Source organism: Tamandua tetradactyla, chromosome 23 (genome assembly GCF_023851605.1).
Source record: "Tamandua tetradactyla isolate mTamTet1 chromosome 23, mTamTet1.pri, whole genome shotgun sequence".
Lineage (NCBI taxonomy): Eukaryota > Metazoa > Chordata > Mammalia > Pilosa > Myrmecophagidae > Tamandua > Tamandua tetradactyla.
Window position 1 is genome coordinate 26,622,231 of NC_135349.1, and position 20,903 is coordinate 26,643,133.

Below are 20,903 nucleotides of genomic sequence, written 5' to 3' on the forward strand. Positions count from 1 at the left end.
GTTGAGATAGTCCTTCTGAGTTGAAGGATAAGCTGTTGTATCTGGTCCCTACCTACCCTGGGGAAACAGCCTTCACTCCTTCTGTCTGGAGTGACTAATACTGTTTCATCAGATGAAACTGTAATGGAATGCCCTGAGGTAATTGGCTTGAAATACACTTCTACTTCTTTTCATGACCCACCTCCACCACCCCTCTTTTCTTCAAGGCCTGTAACTAGACTAAAGTCCCAACAGGCCTTGAAAGGTGAGGTACAAAGTATGACCCCTGTCAAGGAGGCTTGAATACTGAGCGGTGCCTCCTGGGGAGCAGGGAGCAAAAGGGTCAACTAATGGCCCCTTGGGTGGCACACAAGGACTGACCTCTGCCCACCCTTTTCTCTAAAATGATAGAGGCTGAATTGTCATGTCCCCTCTGGAAACAAACTGTCCACCCTGCCATTTCAACTCGTCATTCACAAAACCATAAAAGTCCAAACATATGGTAACTTGGCCCATTTTTACTTCCTTTTGCAGAACAACGCTTTAATTGTGGAAAGTTTAAAGTTAATGGATCTGTTTGGGGGCCACTTATCTCCATCCTCCAGATCCAAGTGGGGTTAAACTAAGTCACAATAGAGAATCAGTTTCTTCTGTCTCAAGGGATCTCCCTCAAATTTAGACCAATTATTAAGGGTACATCCAAGTGGGGAGCATTTTGGAATGGACTGTTCATACCCCATGTCAAGACAACAATAAGGAAAGAAAAGGAAAAAAAAAGATTCAGGAGACAACCAATGTTACAGGAGTGAGGCGGGCAGGACACAACTGGGAAAGTGTTGCCCCTAGAGGGTGTGGGACTCAAATCCACAAAGCTCTGCACTCACTCCACCAAAACACAATTTGCAATACAAACAGAAGAGGAGAAAACTGAAACAAGGAATGTGCTCAGCTGACCGCAGGAAGGCGGGGCCTTCCTCACAGTTGTCCTCACTCTGCTGGCACAATCGCCTCTGGAAAGTCCCCCTCCGAGTCTCTGGGAAAGGCCTGGAGCAGCAGCAAGATTCAGAGCCAGCTGGAAGGAGGGACTCAGCTGAACCTCCAAGACAACAAGGGCCTCTGATTTAAGGAAAGGAATGTCCTGGTGAAGTCGCCAGTAGTTATTGGGGAAACCCTGACCCAAGCAGGGGGCCCTCGTAGGTGCCATTGTCAAAGGAGTCAACCACGAAGGTGACTTAAGCAGCTTTATTATTTGCGTCTGCAGAGGCAAGGGGTCAGGGGCCGAGCCTAACGCTGCAACCCACTGACTCCCCAAGCTAACTTTTATTTCCCCTCTTATACCCCATTAACTTCCCTCCTTCCCAGTTCACTACACATTTACTTATTACTCTATCTTTTATGCATATGCATAAGTATATTTTAAAAAATGGCATCTAAACTCCTCCTAGAGGTGGGAAATTTACTGTTATAAAGAGCCAAAGTTCATCTTAGGACAGGTCAGTCCTTTCTGTGCTTGCTCCGAAGTCTGTTTGAACCAGCCTTGCTGCTATAGGTTTTGACCACGATACCCTGACCATAGCTCGTGAATGTTGACAGCTGTTTTTGACTTGTTTTTCCATCCTCATCTTGGTTGCCTGGATAAAGAGAATTCACCATTGTTGGTTTGGGTGTGGGAGGGGCCATTGGCCTCATCAGGGGTTTTGCTTGCCTCAGCATCACACTTTCCCTGAAGACCTCTCTTCTCTCTTGCTTTCCCCAAGAAGGAGATTGGGGCTGTTGCTTACACTATGCTTGCTAAGCTCATGGTGCAGGGTAGGGGACTTTTCTGTTTTCTTGTTCTAACACCAGCCTTAGGAGACCTTGGCGTGCCTGGACCTTTAGGCAAGGTTTTCTCAGAGCTTATCCTGCTCCTCCCTGTGGCAGCCAAACTCTGCCCTGCACCTGAGGCAGGACTTGTGCAGGAGAGACTTCCCTGTACTTTCCCAGGGGTAGGAAGCCTCTAATATTTGATATTGGGTCCCGGGCAAGCAAATGATTTTTCCTTACTATCCTCCCCTGGCAAAAGGAAGGTCTCTGCCTGTGTCCAGGTGCAAAAGAGTTTGCTAACCTGCCACTGGGCTGAAGGCTTTTGCTCCACATAAGAGAAGGGTCTGGGTGGGACTTGGTGGGAGGGGTGGACTTCCACCTTTTTTCACAAGGGCACTGGGTCCTGACCAAGACAGCTTTATGGGTCCCTTTAGCTTGTCCTAGATTTTACACATGCTTCCCCTTGACTCTGGGCCCTTGGCTTCCCTCACCTTAGCCGTTACAGAATTCAAGAATCCAGATAGAACATGTTCCACTTGGCCTAGAGAGTAAACTCAGGTGATAATTCCATGAAATGGACACATCTATTGCTTTACCTCCCCCTACTATCCTCCAGTACTTCTCCAGTAGCTCACCTTGCCCTTAAAAACAATTTGTCCTTGCCTTCCCTTTCAGGAGTTGAGTTCAGATTTGGTTCTCCTCTCTCTTCCCTGTCATGAAAGCCTTTTGGTCTTCCTCTCAGTATTAACCATTGCATTTGAATAAAGTCATCCTTGCCTGTCCAACATTGGTGCAGTTTTTCTTTGACAATCCCCTCCCTCGTAGCACCACTGAAGGGAATGGAGGTTCTCTGTGGTCTCCACCTGTCTTGAGTTTGGTGGAGGTTCAAGGAAAAGAGCCTGTGAGTGATGACTCCCCTTGTGTTTGGGCTTTCCAGGGGTTCTCAAGTGTCACCTAGTCCACATTTGACCTTCAGTGTCTTTAAACTATAGGTGAGTTTTTCTTATCCACTGGTATGGCAGTCACCCTTTCCAGACACAACCACGGGTGAGCTGGACTTCTTGTCCAGACTCTCATTGGAGAGAGATCCACTCCTTCCTTAGATTTCAAGCTACTTGTTTGCTTGGCAACCTAAACTCTTTGATGGGTTCAAGAAGGTTATGATTTTGTAGGTGATCTGGAGTTTTCTAATTTTTAGCTTAATACACCCTATAGTCAGAAACAGAACTCTGAAAAGTAAATTAAAAAAAAATCTTTTTATTGTAGCAACATATATAAGATGTGAAATTTCCCATTTTAACTGCTCTTTAAGTATGAGTCAGTAAAAATGTAAATAGAATTTACATTTCTGAATGAAAATATATCTTTTTATGAAAACATTTAGCTTCATTTACAATATTTTGCTATCATCACCAACATCCATTTCCCAAACTTTTTCATTACCTCCAACAGAAACTGTGCATCCATTGAGCGAAAACTCCCCTTTCTCCCCATCCTCCCTTCCCCTCACCCCTGCAACCTGTGATCTACTTTCTGATTCTATCAATTTGCTTCTTCTAAGGATTTGATGTACGTGAGATCTTACAATATTTGTTCTTTTATGTCTGTTTTAATTCAGGTATCACTATGTCTTCAAGTTTCACCCATGTTTTAGCATGTTTCAGAACTTCATTTCTTTTAATGGTTGAATAATATTCTGTTGTAATGAAAACTGCATTTTGTATATTCAGTGGTTGATGGACACTTGTGTTGCTTCCGCTTTTTATGTTGAGAATAATACTGCCATAAACATCAGTGTACAGATATCTGAGTCCCTGCATTTTCAATTTTTAAAAGTTGCCAACTAGTTAAAAAAATTACAAACACCACAGAGATGAATAAAGCATGTCTGTTGTCCAAATCTGACTTGTGGGGGATCAGTGATCTGTGTCTTTGCATTGAAACTATTTGTTTTCCATCTCTCTGAGTAGACTGTGAACCTGTCTAAGGTCTCCACCTTAGAGGAGTTGTTTTAATTAAATTGCTTCCTTTAGATAAATACCAATCCCAGCAAACCCATCCAAGATAAGTTGTCTTAAAGGAAAGGGCAAAGGAAAGTTAAAGTAATGGTGAGAATAGGTTGCTAATTATTTGTGTGATGGGGGAAGGGCAGTTGGGGAACCAGGTGAAGGTCTTAGAAGAGAAATGACATTCATCAAAGCGGTGAAGCATCAGAGGAACCACAGTGGAATTGGGATTTAGATATGTAAATAAAAATGCTAATGTGTGCATGAGACCACTGTGAGACCTAGAAATACAGATAAAAATTCATGGCAGTGGTTTCGAGGAACTATTGGTAGTGAAATGAGCAACAGGGTTCCTTTGGGGATTGAGGCTTTGATCTAGATATGCCTCAGTATCTCTGCAGGGCTATGGCTGCTGATTATTTGTGGCTGAGTGAGCTGAGTGATGAAAAGGGGAAATGTGTGGCTTTTGTGTGAACATGCTTAGAAAGGCCCCTCACCTGTATCTCCTTTCCTCCAGCCCCAGCCTAGGTTAGGGTTGCACTGCCCCAACTTCAGGGCCCCTGCTCCTGCCCTGCCCTGTCTCTATGCCCTCTTGTCCTGCAGTTCCTCATTCCCAGACAGAACCCCCATAAGGAAGGTCTCTTCCTGCAGTGAGCATCAGAAGGAATTTACAGCCCTTCTGCAGAGAAATAAAACATTGCTGTCTGCTCAAGCTTCTCATCTTGCTGGGCTCCTCCCCCTCATTCGCTCAGAGATGGAATTTTGAGTGATGAGGGAAGGATAGAGGGGTGCGGGGGCAGGGCTACAGAGAAATAGTGATATTCAAAGGGCTGTAGAGATGGAGATAGGGTGATAAAGGCTCCTTGCTGGAGGCTACACCATCAGAAAAACAGAATGGGGAGAGCTAAGAGCCAGGGAAAGATGGGCCCAAAGACAGAGACAAAGATATAGGAGATATACACAAACATGAGAGAAGGAGGAAAGGCGGGAGAAGGAGAATGAGAGGGAGATGGGGAGAAAGTTACAGAGAGAAAAAAGGATGACAGATGAAGAGACCATTTTCTAGGGACCATGACAAAACTAAAGAGAGAGAAAATGATAAATTTAAGAGAGGCAGAGAGGGAGTGGGGCAAATATAGAAGACAAGGTGGCAATAAAAATAAAAGAAAGACGCAGAGAGATAAGCAAAATATAGTTCATGACACAGAGGGGCAACAGAGAAGGATAGAGATGGAATCAATGAGATAGAAACAGACAGAGTCCCAGACAGGATCTGGCAATCCTGGGAAAACACCTATAGAAAAGGTAGTAGAGATGGGAACTCATACTTGTTGAGAGCCTCCTATGGCAAGCACTGTTAGGTGGCTTACATATACTGTTCATTGAATACAAATATTCATTATCTTTTTGATCCTTGTGACAACCTTATGAAATAGGCTTCATTTTCTTTAGTTTAAAAGATGTGGAAATCGAGGCATCATATGGCCATGAAGTTACTAAGCTGGAATTCACTTGGACTTACCTGGTATTCTAAATTACTCCTGAAGGAAGGGCGATATCTTCAAAGACTACTCAGTACACTTGGGTGGAAAAATGTTCAGATTCTTCATTCTTAAGATGAGTGCTTCAAAGAGTCTGGAACCTACTTGTAGAGTCCATCCCACCCTCATTTCTACATCCAGTAGACACAGGACCAAATGCTGTTCACATGAAATCTTTATCTTCTTGGGAGTTCCATACTTCTTGCTTGACTAATGGTGTTGGCACAAAGCTCTGTCTCTTTGAGGCTGTCACTTCACCTCTCCCAGAGGTCATGGAAACAAGGTGTTAGTGGAAAGGGGGTTCAGGCAGAAGAAACAACTTAAATGACCATGTGGAGGCAAGGCTCCAATTTATAGGTGAATTTGGTTGGTGACCCAGTCCCCTAAATATTTCTAGTTTCCTAGAATTCATTTACCCCCCAGCAACCAACCAAGGGGAGAGTAGAAAGAGACATCAGCTAAGGTCTCTAAGGGAAGGCAAGTCCTGAGAAGTTTTGCTATGAGTTACCTCACAAACTCAGGAGCTCTGCAAAGGTGTTCTTTGAGCCGAGTTCAGGCAAGAAATCTCTAACGTCCTGTTAATCAAATGCATAATAAGAAAATGTCTCTCTTTTGTGAGGTTTGTTTTTTCTGGGCTCACTGGAGACTGAAGTCCAAGCAATAACCTGGATGAACTGATAATTTCATTGGTTAATTCATCACCTTCTCACAGAGGAAGCCTTCCATACGCTAATCCCTGGGTTCACTTCTGTGCTGTGCCACAGAGCTGTTGTATGATGGTTTGAAGCTGTTATGTATCCTAGAAAAGGCTATGTTCTTTTAATCCATCCTTGAAGGGGCAGACTTATTATGGGTAGGACTTTTAGATTAGGTTGTTTCAGTTGAGATGTGACCCATCCAACTCAATGTGGGTCTTAATCCTTTACTGGAGTCATTTATGAGGATGAAAAAAAAAAAAAGAGATGATAGAGAAGCACCCAGAGAGAGCTTAGAGAGAACAGGGGCTGAAAGCAACAAAACTTTGGAGGAAAGAACCAGCAGACACTGGTCATGTGCCTTGCTGTCTAACAGAGGAACCCCTGATTCCAGCAGCTTCTCTTTGGAGTCAAGGTATCATCCTGTTGATGCCCTAATTTGGACATTTTAGGCCTTTGAACTGTACATTTGTATGCTAATAAATTCCCATTGTAAAAGCCAATCCATTTCTGGTATATTGCCTTCTGGCAGCTTTAGCAAACTGGAACAGGTAATATGGACTAGGTGGGATATTTTCATGGAGAAGCTAAAAGCAGATAACCAAGGGATAAAGAAGTGGCAAGGCTATAGGGAATAAGATAAAAAGTCAAGTTGGAGGGTAACGTGATGCTAGTACATTGCCAACTGGGCATTTTTCCTAAGGACAGAATCTGAGTAATTACCAACGAAAACGATCACTGAGTCACGTGCCAAGGACCTGGCTAGGAAGAGTGGTGTTGAGTATGAAATAGGTTGGGGCAAGAAGTTGAGATGGGAGCTGTGCACAGTGGCAGCTCTGTGGCATGAACATATCTGATGGATTGAGGGCTCAGCACTGACTTCCCATCCACTTAATACTTCTGATGCATTCCCTGGGCAGGGCTTCCCTCATCCTTGGATTGATAACCTGGACCTGCTATTTAGTCTTTATTTCCCTCTATGGGCCACCATTAAACATCAGAGTTCTGCTGGCTCCACCCTCATAACATTTGCCCTCTGTTGCACTGCCTAGGGAGTTGACCTGGATGTAGGAGGTGGTGGTCACATTTGAGATACATTTGGATAATGACCTGGGGATAGTGCAGAGGTTGGAGTCACACATCCAGGCATTTGCAACTTTTTGGAAATTTTCTCTTAGGTCTCAGTGCCTAGCCCTGTTGGTGCAAGCTCCTACTGTGGGAAAATCATCAGCTGTCTGCCCCTAAAAGGGGCTTCCCTCAAAAGACTGCCACAGGGAGAGATGAAGCTACTCAACTAACTTAGAAGTATTCAACTTTGGGTCAATATTGATATTTATGGAAATTGCATCAGAGCGTATTTATTTTTCTGGGAGTAAAGGGGTTGAGAAAACCTAGCTGTTAACACAGAGAGAACCCCGAATTGTCAGCTGCTCATGGAACCTGCAGAATCAGTCTTTTGTTTTACTTCTCCTTTGTGCAATCTGATGGTGACTCCCCTCATGGCTGGAAGAGAAATGAGGCAAAAGGAAAGAGAGCCCAGGCAGTCTTCATGTTAGAAATGAAATCAGGACTCTGCAATTTAAGGCTAAGTGTAGCAGGTCAACAGAGACAATGTTTCTACTTCTGTCCCAGGGCTCTTGACCTGAGTTACCTAGGAATGGGACCACCAGGAGGCTGGCACAAGGTGAATGCGTCTGAAGAGTAGCTTTATCTCTCAGTTAGGTGATTCCTTGGTTTGAACTCCCTAGAAGGGACAGATGGCAGATGGCTTTCTCATACTGGGAACCTTAACCAGCAGACTTGGCACTGAGGCTGAGAGAAGGTCTCTAATGAGTTGTCCATCTTTCTTGCTTTGGACAAGAAAGAAATATATGGGTCCATTATACAGGATAAGCTAGTTGTGCTAACAAGAAAACCCCAAATGTCAGAGGCTTTAACACATGAAACATATTTCTTGCATACATCAAGGTCCAATATAGGCATGAAGTTTTTCATGGACCCAGGCTCATTCAATTTGATAGCTCTGCATTCTGGTAGGTCCTCAGCTTAGATGGGCAAAAAGAGTGAGAGGATTATGGGATGGACTTTTTGAACCAGGCTGGGAAGTGATATCCATCAGTGTGACCAACTACATTATACAAAGAGTTTTTATCCTAGGAAGACTTTGCCTGTTTGAGAAAGAAGGCTCTCTCCAGGCACTTCCACCTATAGCAATATGGCACCCTTAGTTGCAAAGGAATCATAAATCAAATGATTTAGCTGAACACATTGCTATTCTGGACAAAATCAAGGGTTGGTTTCTGCATGTGTGTGTGTGTGTGTTTGGTATAATATGAGGTAGGCAACTAGTGGTGCTTCCCATGGCCATACCAGACAATAGAGGTGTGGTGATTTAAATTTTGAGCCAGACCTTCTTAGCTTTGCTTCTTGATTCTACAGCAACTAGTGCTCTAGACTTCTTGGATTGGGTGTCAAGTGAAGAGAGGCTCTGTCTGTGTGGCTGGCCAAGAGTAGGTATCAGTAGCCTGGTCCAGCTTGCCTGCATTTCAGAAGACCAAGCAGTGGGCCCTCTGCTCTGAGGCAGGACAACTCCTCCCCATCTTTTCTAGCATCATTGCTTGTGGCATGCAGGAAGCATTTGGATAAAACCCTTGGGGTGACCCAATGCAAGATTGTCCAGCAAACTTCCCTATTTATGGGGTCCAGGCTGATAGTTAAATAAGCAAAGTGGTATCTGTCTTAGTTCCCAGTTGCTTAAATAAAAAATACACAATGGGTTGGCTATTGACTCACAGTTTTAAGCCTAGGAAGCATCCAAAATCAAGGCATCAACAAGACGATACTTTCTCCTTGAACTCTGTGGCATTTTGGGACCAGCTGCCAGTGATCTTTGGTCCATGGCTTTTCTGTCACATGGCAATGTCTCCTCCTTTCTCCTCTGGTTTCTGTTGACTTCTGGCTTCTTTCCCTGATTTTCTGTCCACATGTGAATTTAATTCTGTTTACAAAACAGATTGAAGTCTGACCTGAATTTAACTAAAAATAACATTTTCTAAAGGTTCCATTTATAATGGGTTTGTACCCACAGGGATAGATTAAGATTAAGATTTTCTGGGATACTTAATTCAATCCCCAACCAGTGTCACAGATGACAGTAAACTGGACAGGAGTGTCCACTCGGGTGGGTCCTCTGAGGGTGGCTCTGGGAGAAAACTGATGTTGCCAGATTTTTGAAATGTCAAGAGGAGATGTAAACTCAAACTTTTATGTGCAGTTTCCTGATTTTTAATACTTGTAACCAGTCATCTAAAATATACTTGACAATACTGTGGCCCAAACAATGTGCACAAAAAAGCTCCTTCCCGAGGGTTTTACCCTCTCTCCTGTCAGGAGGATAGGCCTGGTACCTGCTCGAGAGCTGGGTCCCTCCTTGCATGCAGGAGTATACCACTGGCACCCTTCTGACTATGTGGGAAAACACAGCTGACTGTTAAATAAACACCTGCTAATTACCCTGAGAATATTTATTGAGGTTTCTGCATGTTGTAATAAGAAATTATTGAAACATACATCACCTACTGAGCTGTTAATCATTGGTAAATATATTTTAAATACAGCAGTCCATTAGTATTTTAATTTAGCTTGTCTCCTCGAAAATATGTGCTGGATCAGACAAATGTCCCGAGCTTCCGAGCCAAGGGAAAAATTTCCTCACCTAGTTAATCTTTATGTTCTTCTCGCAGAGAGGAAATTCCAGCTGCACTAGCAAGAGGGATGTTCCCCTGGAGCCAGTATTGATGGTGAGTGTCCTTGAGGACCTAGCGGGTGAGGCAGGGAGACCTCAGCTTTTAGAGGAGTTAGAGGAGATGCAGCGGCAAGGCAGGGCTGGGAGTTAGGAGAGCTGATGGCTTGGTCACTTCCCTGCCAGTTTCCTTAAATGCAAAATTGTGCAACTGAAAAAGAAATGCAAGTTATGTATTGAACCTCAAGGATCACAATAGGGTTTTCAGGCTTAGATGTTCTGCATAGAATTGTTTGTTTCCCTTCCATTCTCCCTGCAAGCTTCCTCCCTATCTAGGGAATTGGTTAAGACATCATGCTTCACACTCTGATCTTGGGTAGGGCATCCAGAAAGGGAAAAATTCAGTCATGATAAATGAAAAAATTTTTGGACTAATTTCTGCTTCTGTGACCACAATATGAGCTTTGTGAGATTCTCTGTCTGTGAGCTATGTACTCCTTCAACAGATATTGATTGGGTAACCTACCGTGTACCAGGTACTGATCTAGGCAATGGATATGCAGGGATGAATCAGAAAGAGGTCTTACTTTTCTGGAACTTCCATTCTAGGTGCGGAAGGCAGACAAAAATCATGTAAACAGTAAACAAGTTCATTTCAGATAGTGCTAAGTGTAATAAGAAAAACAAAAGACAGTGATGGGGGAGGAGCTCTGGGAGTGAGTGTGGTTTGGAAAAAATGTGGTTTAGATCTGATTTCAATCAATGATAGATGAGGAAAAATGAGAAACTGATGGTGTCTTTGAAGCTTCAAATATTGAGTGGATGGTGGGTCATTCTTTCAGCTCAGGAATTTGGAGGGAAGAGCAGGAATGGATGGGAAAGGGTATGATAACATGGTTTGGAACATATGGCCTCAGAGGTGTTTGTTGGACTACTGCTGGTTCCATGAGTCTATGACTCTGTGCTGAAAATAAAGACAATCTTGATGGCCCAAGCCACATCCTCTTAACACACTTGATTGCAGCCCAGCAGGGGTGGAAAGTTCCAGGCGCGGGGTCAATGGCCATATCAAGTATATCTGCTGTCTCTCTTTGCTTTGATCCCTCAATGGGAGACACCTTAGCTCAGTGCAGGTGCAACCAAAAAGTGCTGGGAGTTAGCATCCCTGGTGTATTTGTCAGTGTGCTGGTTTGAAATAGTTGTTTACCCCAGAAAAGCCATGTTCTTTAGCCCTCATTCAATATTCTTAGGTGGGATATTTTGATTAAATTGTTTCCATGGAGATGTGGCCCACCAAATTGTGGGTGGGACCTTTTGATTAGGTATTTCTGTAGAGATGTGTCTCCACCCATTCAAGGTGAGGTCACTTACTGGAGTCCTTTAAGAAGGAACCATTTTGGGAAAAAGCTTCAGAGCTGACACAGACAGAGATGTTTGAAGATGCAGAAAAAAAGCCCCAGGGAAGTTTTTTGAAATGAGGAGCCAGAAGAGAAAGCTGACAGATATCACCAAGTGCCTTCCCAGTGGAGAGAGAAACCCTGAAAGTCATTGGCCCTTTCTTGAGTCAAGGGTTCATTCTCTGCATGTCTCAGTTTGGGCATTTTTATGGCCTTAGAACTGTAAATTAACTTTATAAAAGCCAATCCATCCCTGGACCAGATAAGTCCTGAAATGCAGAAGGACCAACCTCTCTAGAACATTAACTAGTTTCATCCCCATATCCTATATTATTGACAGCCTCTTTCAACATGAAAAAATTAGAATTAGCATAGCCCCAAAACCCCTAAAGAGTGTGAGAAAGATCAAAGTTGTTGGTGGAGTTATACAGAGAAGGTAGGATTTGACGAATGAGTATGATTGCTGAATCATAATATTGATGTTTCTTTTAGTCTCCAGTATCTTAGAGTTAGAAGTAAAAACCTAAAATTGTGGAATTGTAACCCATACCAAACTCTGAAATCTGTTCTACAATTAATTGCTGTGATGTGGTTTGAAATTTATAGTTTTTTTTGGATATACATTATTGTTTACAAAAAAGAAAAAAAGTCGATTTTGATGATAAATGCACAGCTATATGATATTATGAACTATTGATTGTACACTTTTGGATGATTACATGGTATGTGAATATATAATAGATACCAATAAAAAATAAAATAATTTAAAGTTTTGGTAATGGATGATGGTGATGGTAGCACAATATTGTAAATGTAATTAATGCCACTTAAAAATGTAAAAAATGGCAAATTTAATGTCATATATGTTATCATGATAAACATAAATAAAAATTTTAGAATCCCCCAAAATTAAAAAAATAAAAAAATCCAAACTATTTCTGGTATATTGCATTTCTGGCAGCATTAACAAACTATAATAGTCAGGGTTCTCTAGGAAAACAAAACTGATAGGAGATATCCATAAATATTATGAGATTTTTATAAGAATTGTCTCATGCAACTGAGGGGATGGGCAAGTCCACATTCCATAGGGGAGGCCACAAGCTGAGAACTTTGATGAAACCTTTTGATGAATTCCCCAGGTGAAGCTGGCTGGCTGAAGGAGAGATGGAAATGCTTTCTTCCAACTGATAGAATCATCACTTCTCTTTTTAAAGCCTTCAACCAATTGGATGATACTTCTTTCATTATTGAAGAATGAATCCCCCTCAGCTGGGATTGTAGATGTAATCAACTTACTGATGATTAAAGTCCACAAAATGTCCTCATGATAACAATCAGGCCAGTGCTTGCTTGGACCAACTGGGCACCACAACCTGTCAAATTGACGCATGAACTTAACCATCACACCTGAGGAGAACCTCCATGAAAAGGGTCATGGGAGTTGGTGGACAAATGACCTGGTCTCCCCACTCAGGTGGGACAATCCAAGGAGCATTTTTATAAGGACTTTTTGTTAGACAATGGTTTCTTAGATATACCCAAAGCATAAGCAACAAATGAAAAATCTTCTTTGCATCAAGCGACTTTATCAAGAAAGTAAAAAGACAGCTACAAGATGGGAGAAAATATTTGGAAATCATATATCTGACAAGGGTTTAAGATTATGGGTATATGTATATATATATGTATGTTTTTTTTTTGGCATGGGCAGGCACCAGGAATCGAACCTGGGTCTCCGGCATGGCAGGCGAGAACTCTGTCACTGAGTCACTGTGGTCTGCCCAATGGGCATATTTGAAGGTAGAATAAATACGATTTGCTGACAGATTGGGTATATGCTATGTTAGAAAATGAGGGAAGTGATGACATTGTTTTTGACCTGTGCAATTAGGAAAACTGAATTATCCCATGCATAAATGGGGAAAATTGTGGGTGGAACCAGTGAGGATAGTAAGTAGGCTCTGCGATATTGGAGATTAGAGTTGTGGGGAGGGTTCTTAACTGGAGATTTAAATATGGAAGTTGTGGTAGATTGAATGAAGTAGTCCTCAACAGATATGTTGTAATCTTAATTTGCATTCTTATGTGTGTAAACCCAGTGTACATAAAAGCATATTAAGATGTCATTTTTAGTAAAGGGAGGGACCCAACTGAATCAGGGCGTGCCTTAATCCGTGTTGCAGGAGACCTTGCCAAAAGTCAGGAATCAAAGAAGCCCAGAAGACTGAAGTCATAGGAAACGGGCAAAGCAGACATAGGAGGAGATGGGAACATTGCCATGTGATGGGATGGGAGGCAGATGCAAACCAAAGGAGCCCAAAGATCACGGGAAGCTGGCACCAGGATGCACTGACCCCAGAAGAAAGCTTAGCCTGGCTAATGCCTTGATTTTGGACTTCTACCCTTCCAAACTGTAAGCCAAAAAGTTCCTATTGTTAAAACAACTCATGGTATGGTATTTATCATAGCAGCCTGGCAAAGTATGATGGCCTCATTAGCATATAGATTGTGTTGAATGAATGAATATGAGAGAGGAGGGCATAGAGCTTGGGTCTTCTCTTCATGCTTGCCCAGGTATCTCCCTCACTTATAGTCCTGCTCTTGTGGCTTTTTGAGCTGCTTAATTCTGGTCCTCAGATATTATAAAAACAGATGGCACAAGGAGGTTTTCCTTGTGACTCTGGGAAAACACCCCAGTTTCATGTAGCCGTAGAAGGGCAAAGATTTGCTTTGAAAAACTGTCATTTCAGCATAATCGCATGCATACCAAGCTTTACACGTTGAGCTTTTCAAATTGATTTACCCTGTCATTTCAACTTTCTAAACCTCTCCTTTGTCTTCACAGAATTCATATTTCCACCGGGAAGCAGATGTCTAAAACTTGAACTATACATGTCAACACATCCTCTTATGGTTTTCTGAGGTTTCTGTTGTTGGACAATTCAGGGCATTTGGTTTCCACATCAGAAGAGGGGAATTTTCTTCCTGTCATTACATTATCACTGAAATCCTGGTCTGTACTGCTGCAGGTCATGGGGACAAGAACAGATGCCTAAGATTTGTAATGATTTTTGCTGCAGGACATGCAACTGGTTCAGTCTGAGAGTTGTGAGAACAATTTAAAGAAATAATAACTACCATCGAATGAACACATATTTGCCAGGCTTTTTATGAAGTATTTGCTTTGGTACCCTGCCCATATCCCCTTCACCAGCTGCTGTGTGTGTTTGTACTGACAGCTCACAGCTGCTCCCTTGGCTGATAGGAGCTACCTCACCTGGCATATTACTCCCTTCCAGAGGGGGCACTCAGTGTCCAAAGGCTGATTGACACAGAGGGCCAGTCTCCTTACCTTTCACTTTGGAACTAGCTCTGTGGAATTTATGCTCCAGATTTCCTCATGGAATTATGCTGAAGCTGATCTCCAGATGAGACCATATCTTTTCTTTTCTTTTTTTCTGTAGCCCTATTCTCCTTCCATCATGCTCCTTCTTCTGAGAGTTCTCCCCATCTCAGAAGCTCATCTCAGACTGTTTCTGGAGAACTTGGTCTAAGTCAAGTGTCTTATATATTTTACATCATCATTAATGCTCTCAACAACCCCTTAGTAGATCATTTCCCCTTTGCTGATATGGATGCATAATGAGTAGCCCAGAGTCACTGTTATGGGTTAAATCATAGACTTCCAGCTTTCAAAACTGTAAGATAATAAACTCCTGTTATTTAAACCAAACTGTCTGCAGTGCTTTGTTACAAAAACCGTGGAAAAATAAAACAGTTTTGGGTACTGGGAAGTGAGGAAATGCTGTAACAAATACCTAAAAATGTGAAAGTGGCTATAGAATTGGGTTATGGGTAGAGGCAGAAAGGAAAAATCGAGATTGCCTTAGGGAAATTGTTGGTAGACGTGTGAAAATTAAAATGAATTTTGGTGAGGACTTACAAGGAAATGATGAATATGTTATTGGAAGCTGGAGAAAAGGCAATCCTTTTTATAAAGTGGCAGGGAACTTGGTGGAAGTTCTTGTAGACCTTGTAAGCAATGAAATTTGATATTTAGATGAGAACACTTTTAAGCAATGTATGGAAAGTATGGCCTGGTTTCTCTTTGCTGCTTATAGTAAAATGTGAGAGGAAATATATAAACTGAGGACTGAACTGTCAAGCGAAAAGGAATAAGCAGTTGATGATTTGGAAAATTATCAGCCTATCCAGGTAGTGTTCTCTGAGACTAGGGCCAGAGTGAATGAGAGGGTCCACCCTGAGTTTGGGGGAGATAATTTCCCAGAAAATGGGGCTCCATATGAAGGTGTGGCTAAACAACATTTTGCTGAAGAGATTAGGCACATGACTCATAGATCTAATCAACAACTGCAGAGTGAGTCAAGAATAGTATGCAATTATCTAGGAGAGATCTGTAGGAAACCCTTTTGTCTACTGGCTTGGAACCCCTTGAATTGCATGGAAAACTGACAAAGTTTTTGAGAACTTTATATCAGCAGAAACTTTGCCAATCTAGACTGAAAGAGACAGAGACAGGATGAAATGAGGGCAGAATGATCCCAAAGGAAAAGCCATGGACAAAAAGGTTGAAAGGATCTCCTTGGACCAAGAAAGAGGGGCTATTGCCTGGGTATTTGGAGAGGGCAGTTCCACCTTGTCATTTGGAGAGGGAATGCCCATCCTATCCCCATTTGGAAATACCTCTACTCTGGTATTTGGAGAGAGCATTGCTACTACCCTAGTGCTCGGAAAGTGTGAGGGTGCTTCTCCCAAAAGCCTGAAGGACAAAGCATTCAGCTACAGGATATTCTCAGATCTTGAAATCTAATGAAATTGCCCTGCTGTGCTTGAGATTTGCTTGGGACTTATGACTCCTTTGTTCCTTCCAGCTTCTTCCTTCCAGAATGGGAATGTTTATCCTATGCCTGCCCCAACATTGTATTTCAGAAGCAGATAATTTGCTTTCTAGAGTTCAAAGGTCCCAGATGGATAGGAATTGTGCCCTTGGATGGAACACACCCATGACTGATTAAGATGAGATATTTGACTTAGAGTTTTTACTGAAATAGCTTAAGACTTTGGGATTTGGGGATGGGGTGAATGTATTTTGCATGTGGGGAAAGCATGTATTCTGGGGGTACAGAGAGTGGACTGATATGGGTCGACTCATGTCCCCCACAAAGACATGCGTGTGTCCTAACCTCCAGTCCTGTGGATGTAAACCCATTTGTAAATAAGATCGTCTAAAATGCTTTAGTTGAGATGGACCTTAATCCAGTATGACTGGAGAGGAAATTTGGACACAGTAGTAGGAGACAGATGAGGAGAGAAATGAACATGTGGCGGAGAAGAGATTGACTTATGGATTGCTGGCAAGCCACTACCAGAAGACAACAGACTTCAGAGAAAGCATGACCCTGCGGACACTTTGCTTTTGGACTTCTGCCCTCCAAAACTGTGAGACAATAAATTCTTGCTGTTTAATCAACCAGTCTGCAGTACTTTGTTACAGCATCCCTGCAAACTAAACAATCACGTAGACAGGCAGGTGTGAGAGCGAGGAGTCCAGCACAGCCCTCTGCCTTCAAAGCTCACGTGCCTAACAATCACAGCAGGTCACATTTCTATAGGATGGAACCCAGATATTTTGAGCTTCAAACGCTTTCTTGATTTTTCTTATTTGGGAATCAAATGCAAATGTCTTTAAGCAGTGTTGTCTGGAAGGCTAGGGACCAGCTGTCTATGATGACCACGAATAAAGGGATAATAGGCATCTGGACCGTTAGGGAGGCAAAGATATGGATGATTGCTCTGTAATGCAGCTATGTTGTACTTATTCTGGCCAGAATAAGTAGATGTAGATTTGCCTACAGCCCTGGAAAATCCAAGAACAATTTCCATTTGGTTTTGGAATATAGTCAGAGCTTTCCAGCCATTTATGTCACTCACTTTCTCATGACCACCTGTCCTAGACTTGGTTTCAGATGCCCTCTGGGCAGAATTGTGCAATGTAGTAAAATGAACAATAGCTTAGTATTCAGAGACATAAATATTCATCTAGGTTCTCCCACTTAAATAGCAGGGTTTCCTTTGGCAAGTTTCCAAAACACACTAAATGAAACAGCTCTCTCATCTGTAAAATGACCCTTTTATAATTGTGCTTGACAAACTATACAATTGGTCGCTGAAAGAGAGGGGTTATAATTATTGAGTTTGCTGAGTGAGGATATAGTGCAGGCTCCCTTATGTAATTTCCAAAGTTTACCAAGATGCTTATGCAACCTGGTGAATAGGCTTGTGTTTCAAAACTGAACGTTGCACTGACACGGACAGGATGAAATATGATTAATTTGAATGTAAAGGCAAACATTTAGGTTGAAAGCATTTGTGACACATCTATTGGATGTGAGAAGGTTGGTGAAAAAACAATCCATGTTTAGAAAGGATTGAAGGGTTTTTAATTGACAACAAGGCCAATATCAGCCAATAATGACGATGCCATGTGCTTCTAAGAATATAAACACAACTCTCACTTGCCTTAAGAGAAACAGAGTGTGCATGGCCTTACTCTAGCTTGGTGAAATTGCAGTTGAAGACTAATATAATAATGATAGTAGCTGATATTTATTGGCCACTTGTGTCATGCCAGGCATTGTGCAAATATTTTATATGCATTATCTTTAATTCTCACCGCATTATATGGCACATAAAATAGTATTTTTAATTCCACAGATGAGGAACTGGGGCTCAGATAAGCCACTTACCCAGCACCCCATAATGAGTAAGTTAATGTCCTTATCCATGACAGATTGTTTTTCAATCTGAGAGCCATGCTCCATTTATGGGTCTTGAAATCAAGTTCATGGGTCATGATCAGTATAATAAAATAGAATAAAAATTTTCAGAGTGCATTGCAAGTGAAGAGTAAGTATTGATTTGAGAAATTTTTGTTCCAATGGTTTATATGGGTGTGTATGTGCATGTATAAGTTTGCATGTCTTACATAGCGTTACGGTGATGTGTCCTTATTGTAAATTATAGTTTAAAATGCTTGTAATGTGCCAGGTTATATTATGCTTACTGCTTTGGCTTTCTCACTTTAAGAGGGAAGAAGCAACATAAAGCATGCCCAGAGAAGGTGGCTAAAATAACATAGGAATGAGAATCTACAGCTGGTCATGGATTTCACTATAAGAATGGGACCTTCCTTTGGCCACCGTTTACCAGGACTGAAGAGTATACTCAGTCCCTGTGTTTTCTTATCTTATATATTTTGGGTTCTTTCTCTGCAGGGAAAGGTATATTTATATTTTTCTTCACTTCAAAGGAGCTAGTGGTGACTTTGTCATTTAATGTAGGTACAGGGGAAATGGGATAGGGGCCCTGGTTGAAGCCCCAGGACTTGGCTCTACAGCAGGTTGTGGCAATTATTACCTAATTGGACCACCAGACTGTGATTTTGAGTTATTTAGTGTCACTGGGGACTCAGTGTTACTGGGATCAGAGTTGGAGGATTGCACTGTGGCTCTGGGGTGGGCAGTGCTGATGAGACCTGGTCAAAGCACCTGCTGTCGCTCCTGGGTTGTTACCTGATGGATTAAGCACTGGTCATTGCAGGTGGTGGGCTTAAGTGTTGGTCAAGATTCATTAAGACATTGCTTAAGACAGGAAGATGGGTATGAAAAGGGAAAGCTCAAGGTAGACACAGCTAGGAAGTCAGAGCTAGAAATAGGTAGAGAGAGGTGGCTTGGGTGTTTCACCATAGATAGCTTCCTTGTCACATCCTTGTTCTGGAGTCTGAAGGATTTTCCTTCATTGATCCTATGCTCCAGCATATTTAAAACCTAGTTGCCAATAACCAAGTCTTTATATTTACCATGAAACCATCTTCAGTTTTTCAAGAGCCTTTGCCTTGGAAGGTTGTGTTTTCTGGCCTGACATATATAAGACCCTGTACAATTCTTCCCAAGACCATTTCAGAGGTGAGGAATGGAAACACTTCTCCTAATGGGGAGAGGCAAAGGCAGACCTCCTAGAACTACATGCACATCTTCAGCTTTCTGCAACATGAATCCTAACCACATGATGTTAAGTGAAGAAACTTGAATTTTTGGAGTAAGACAAAATGTGTGTTCCATGTGGGCAGACACCTTATCTTTTTGGTTATTCCTATATACCCAAATGCCTAGCACATTGAAGGATGTCAATAAAAATTTGTTGAACAAATAGGTGTCAATATTGACTCTCTTTCATAATAGCCAAGCATCCTTTGGAAAATTGCTTAAACTTTCTGAGCCTCAGTTTCATGATCTAAAATGGGATATTAATTCATATTCTGTAGAGTTGCTGTGGGGGATCACATGGAATGTATTTTAAAAAACCTAGACATAAATCAGACACTTAACATATCATTGCGTCCTTCCTTTTGAAGAAGAGAGTCTCTTATTCCCCCAGGGTCTTGACACCTGCTCCTGACTGGAGTTCCTTGCAAATCCAAGGCCAGAGCTGACTCTGTGAATGAAGTTCTACTTTTTTTTGACCCCCAAGCTCGGAAAAGGGAATAGCAGCTGGGGCAGATGCCAGTTTGTGACTTTCTTCTCAAGGAGGCTAAGAAAGGTATGAGAAGCAACTGTCCTGCCTCCCCCCGTGTTCCCAATGGAGAGTGCAGACTGCACTGTCTGCACTTTTGGCAGGCACCCCAGAGCTGACGTGCGTAGACAATAGGTGGCCCTTTCAAAACAATCACCTTGGAAGGCTGCCCACACCTTCCAATAAAGCTGGCACTCTCCAGAGGATTCCTGCTCTCCAACTTGGTTCCACTTTCTTTTAAAAACATTTCATTATTTTTTACAATTTAACAATCAATACATTTGTAATATAAAATAGTCTAACAATTTAAGGATAACAATTTGAGGTAATTAATGGAAAATGCTAATGACACCTCCCAATCCTACATGCTAGGGGGAGAATGACCCAATATTTTGATACTTACAACACCTGGCATTTTTCTGTGGACATACCTATATTTAATATATAATTGACGTATTACATTTTAAACATCACCATTCTTTACTGATCTATAATATCTGATTTCATTTAACATCTCCCCATGTCAGAACACATGTACTTTATTATTCTTTTTTTTTATACCTGCATAGTATTCTATTATATCCAGTCTCCTTAATCTGGTTATCTACCCTCTTGAAAAGCCTTTGGGTTGTTTTCATTTATTTTGCTATTGATGAAGAGTTTTTTCTACCTAAGATAGATATGCTTTGAATTTTCCCATGCAAGATAAGTTTTCACTTCTTGAAGTTTTATCTTATAGTCAGGATAAAATATTTGGATTTTGGCAACAGCTTAGAGTGATTTGGCATCTGGTTTGTCATGATTCTTTCGAGAAACACTTATTCAGCACTGAATATTCTAGACCCTGTGCTGGTGGATATTGAGAGGGACTTGTGTTCATCATTCACTCTGTAATATGGATTTGGGGTGATGACGGCACTCATAGGAGGGAGGTATATACTCTGCTTAGGGATGGCTAGAAAGGAATTAGGGACTGCTTTACAGAGGATATTTAAGAAATTTGAATTTCTCCAGGTGGAAAAGAAAGAGAAGGACATTGCAAACACATATAGAGTTTACAAAGCCAGGAGATGAGAAAGCATAACATGTTTCAGAATTGGCAAATCAGAGATTGGATTCAAAGCAAAGATGAGTGTTCTGTGCAT

General features: G+C 41.8%; 1 long non-coding RNA gene across 3 annotated transcripts in view; it reads left to right on the plus strand.

Annotated features, from left to right (window-relative positions):
- The first annotated feature begins 906 nt into the window (after positions 1-906).
- The window catches only part of LOC143667340 (uncharacterized), a 172,636-nt gene continuing 152,639 nt past the window's right edge, over positions 907-20,903 (plus strand). For all 3 annotated transcript variants that reach the window (XR_013167995.1, XR_013167998.1, XR_013167997.1), the window contains exon 1: positions 907-1,206. This is a non-coding gene — a long non-coding RNA (uncharacterized LOC143667340). The remainder of the gene's footprint in view (positions 1,207-20,903) is intronic.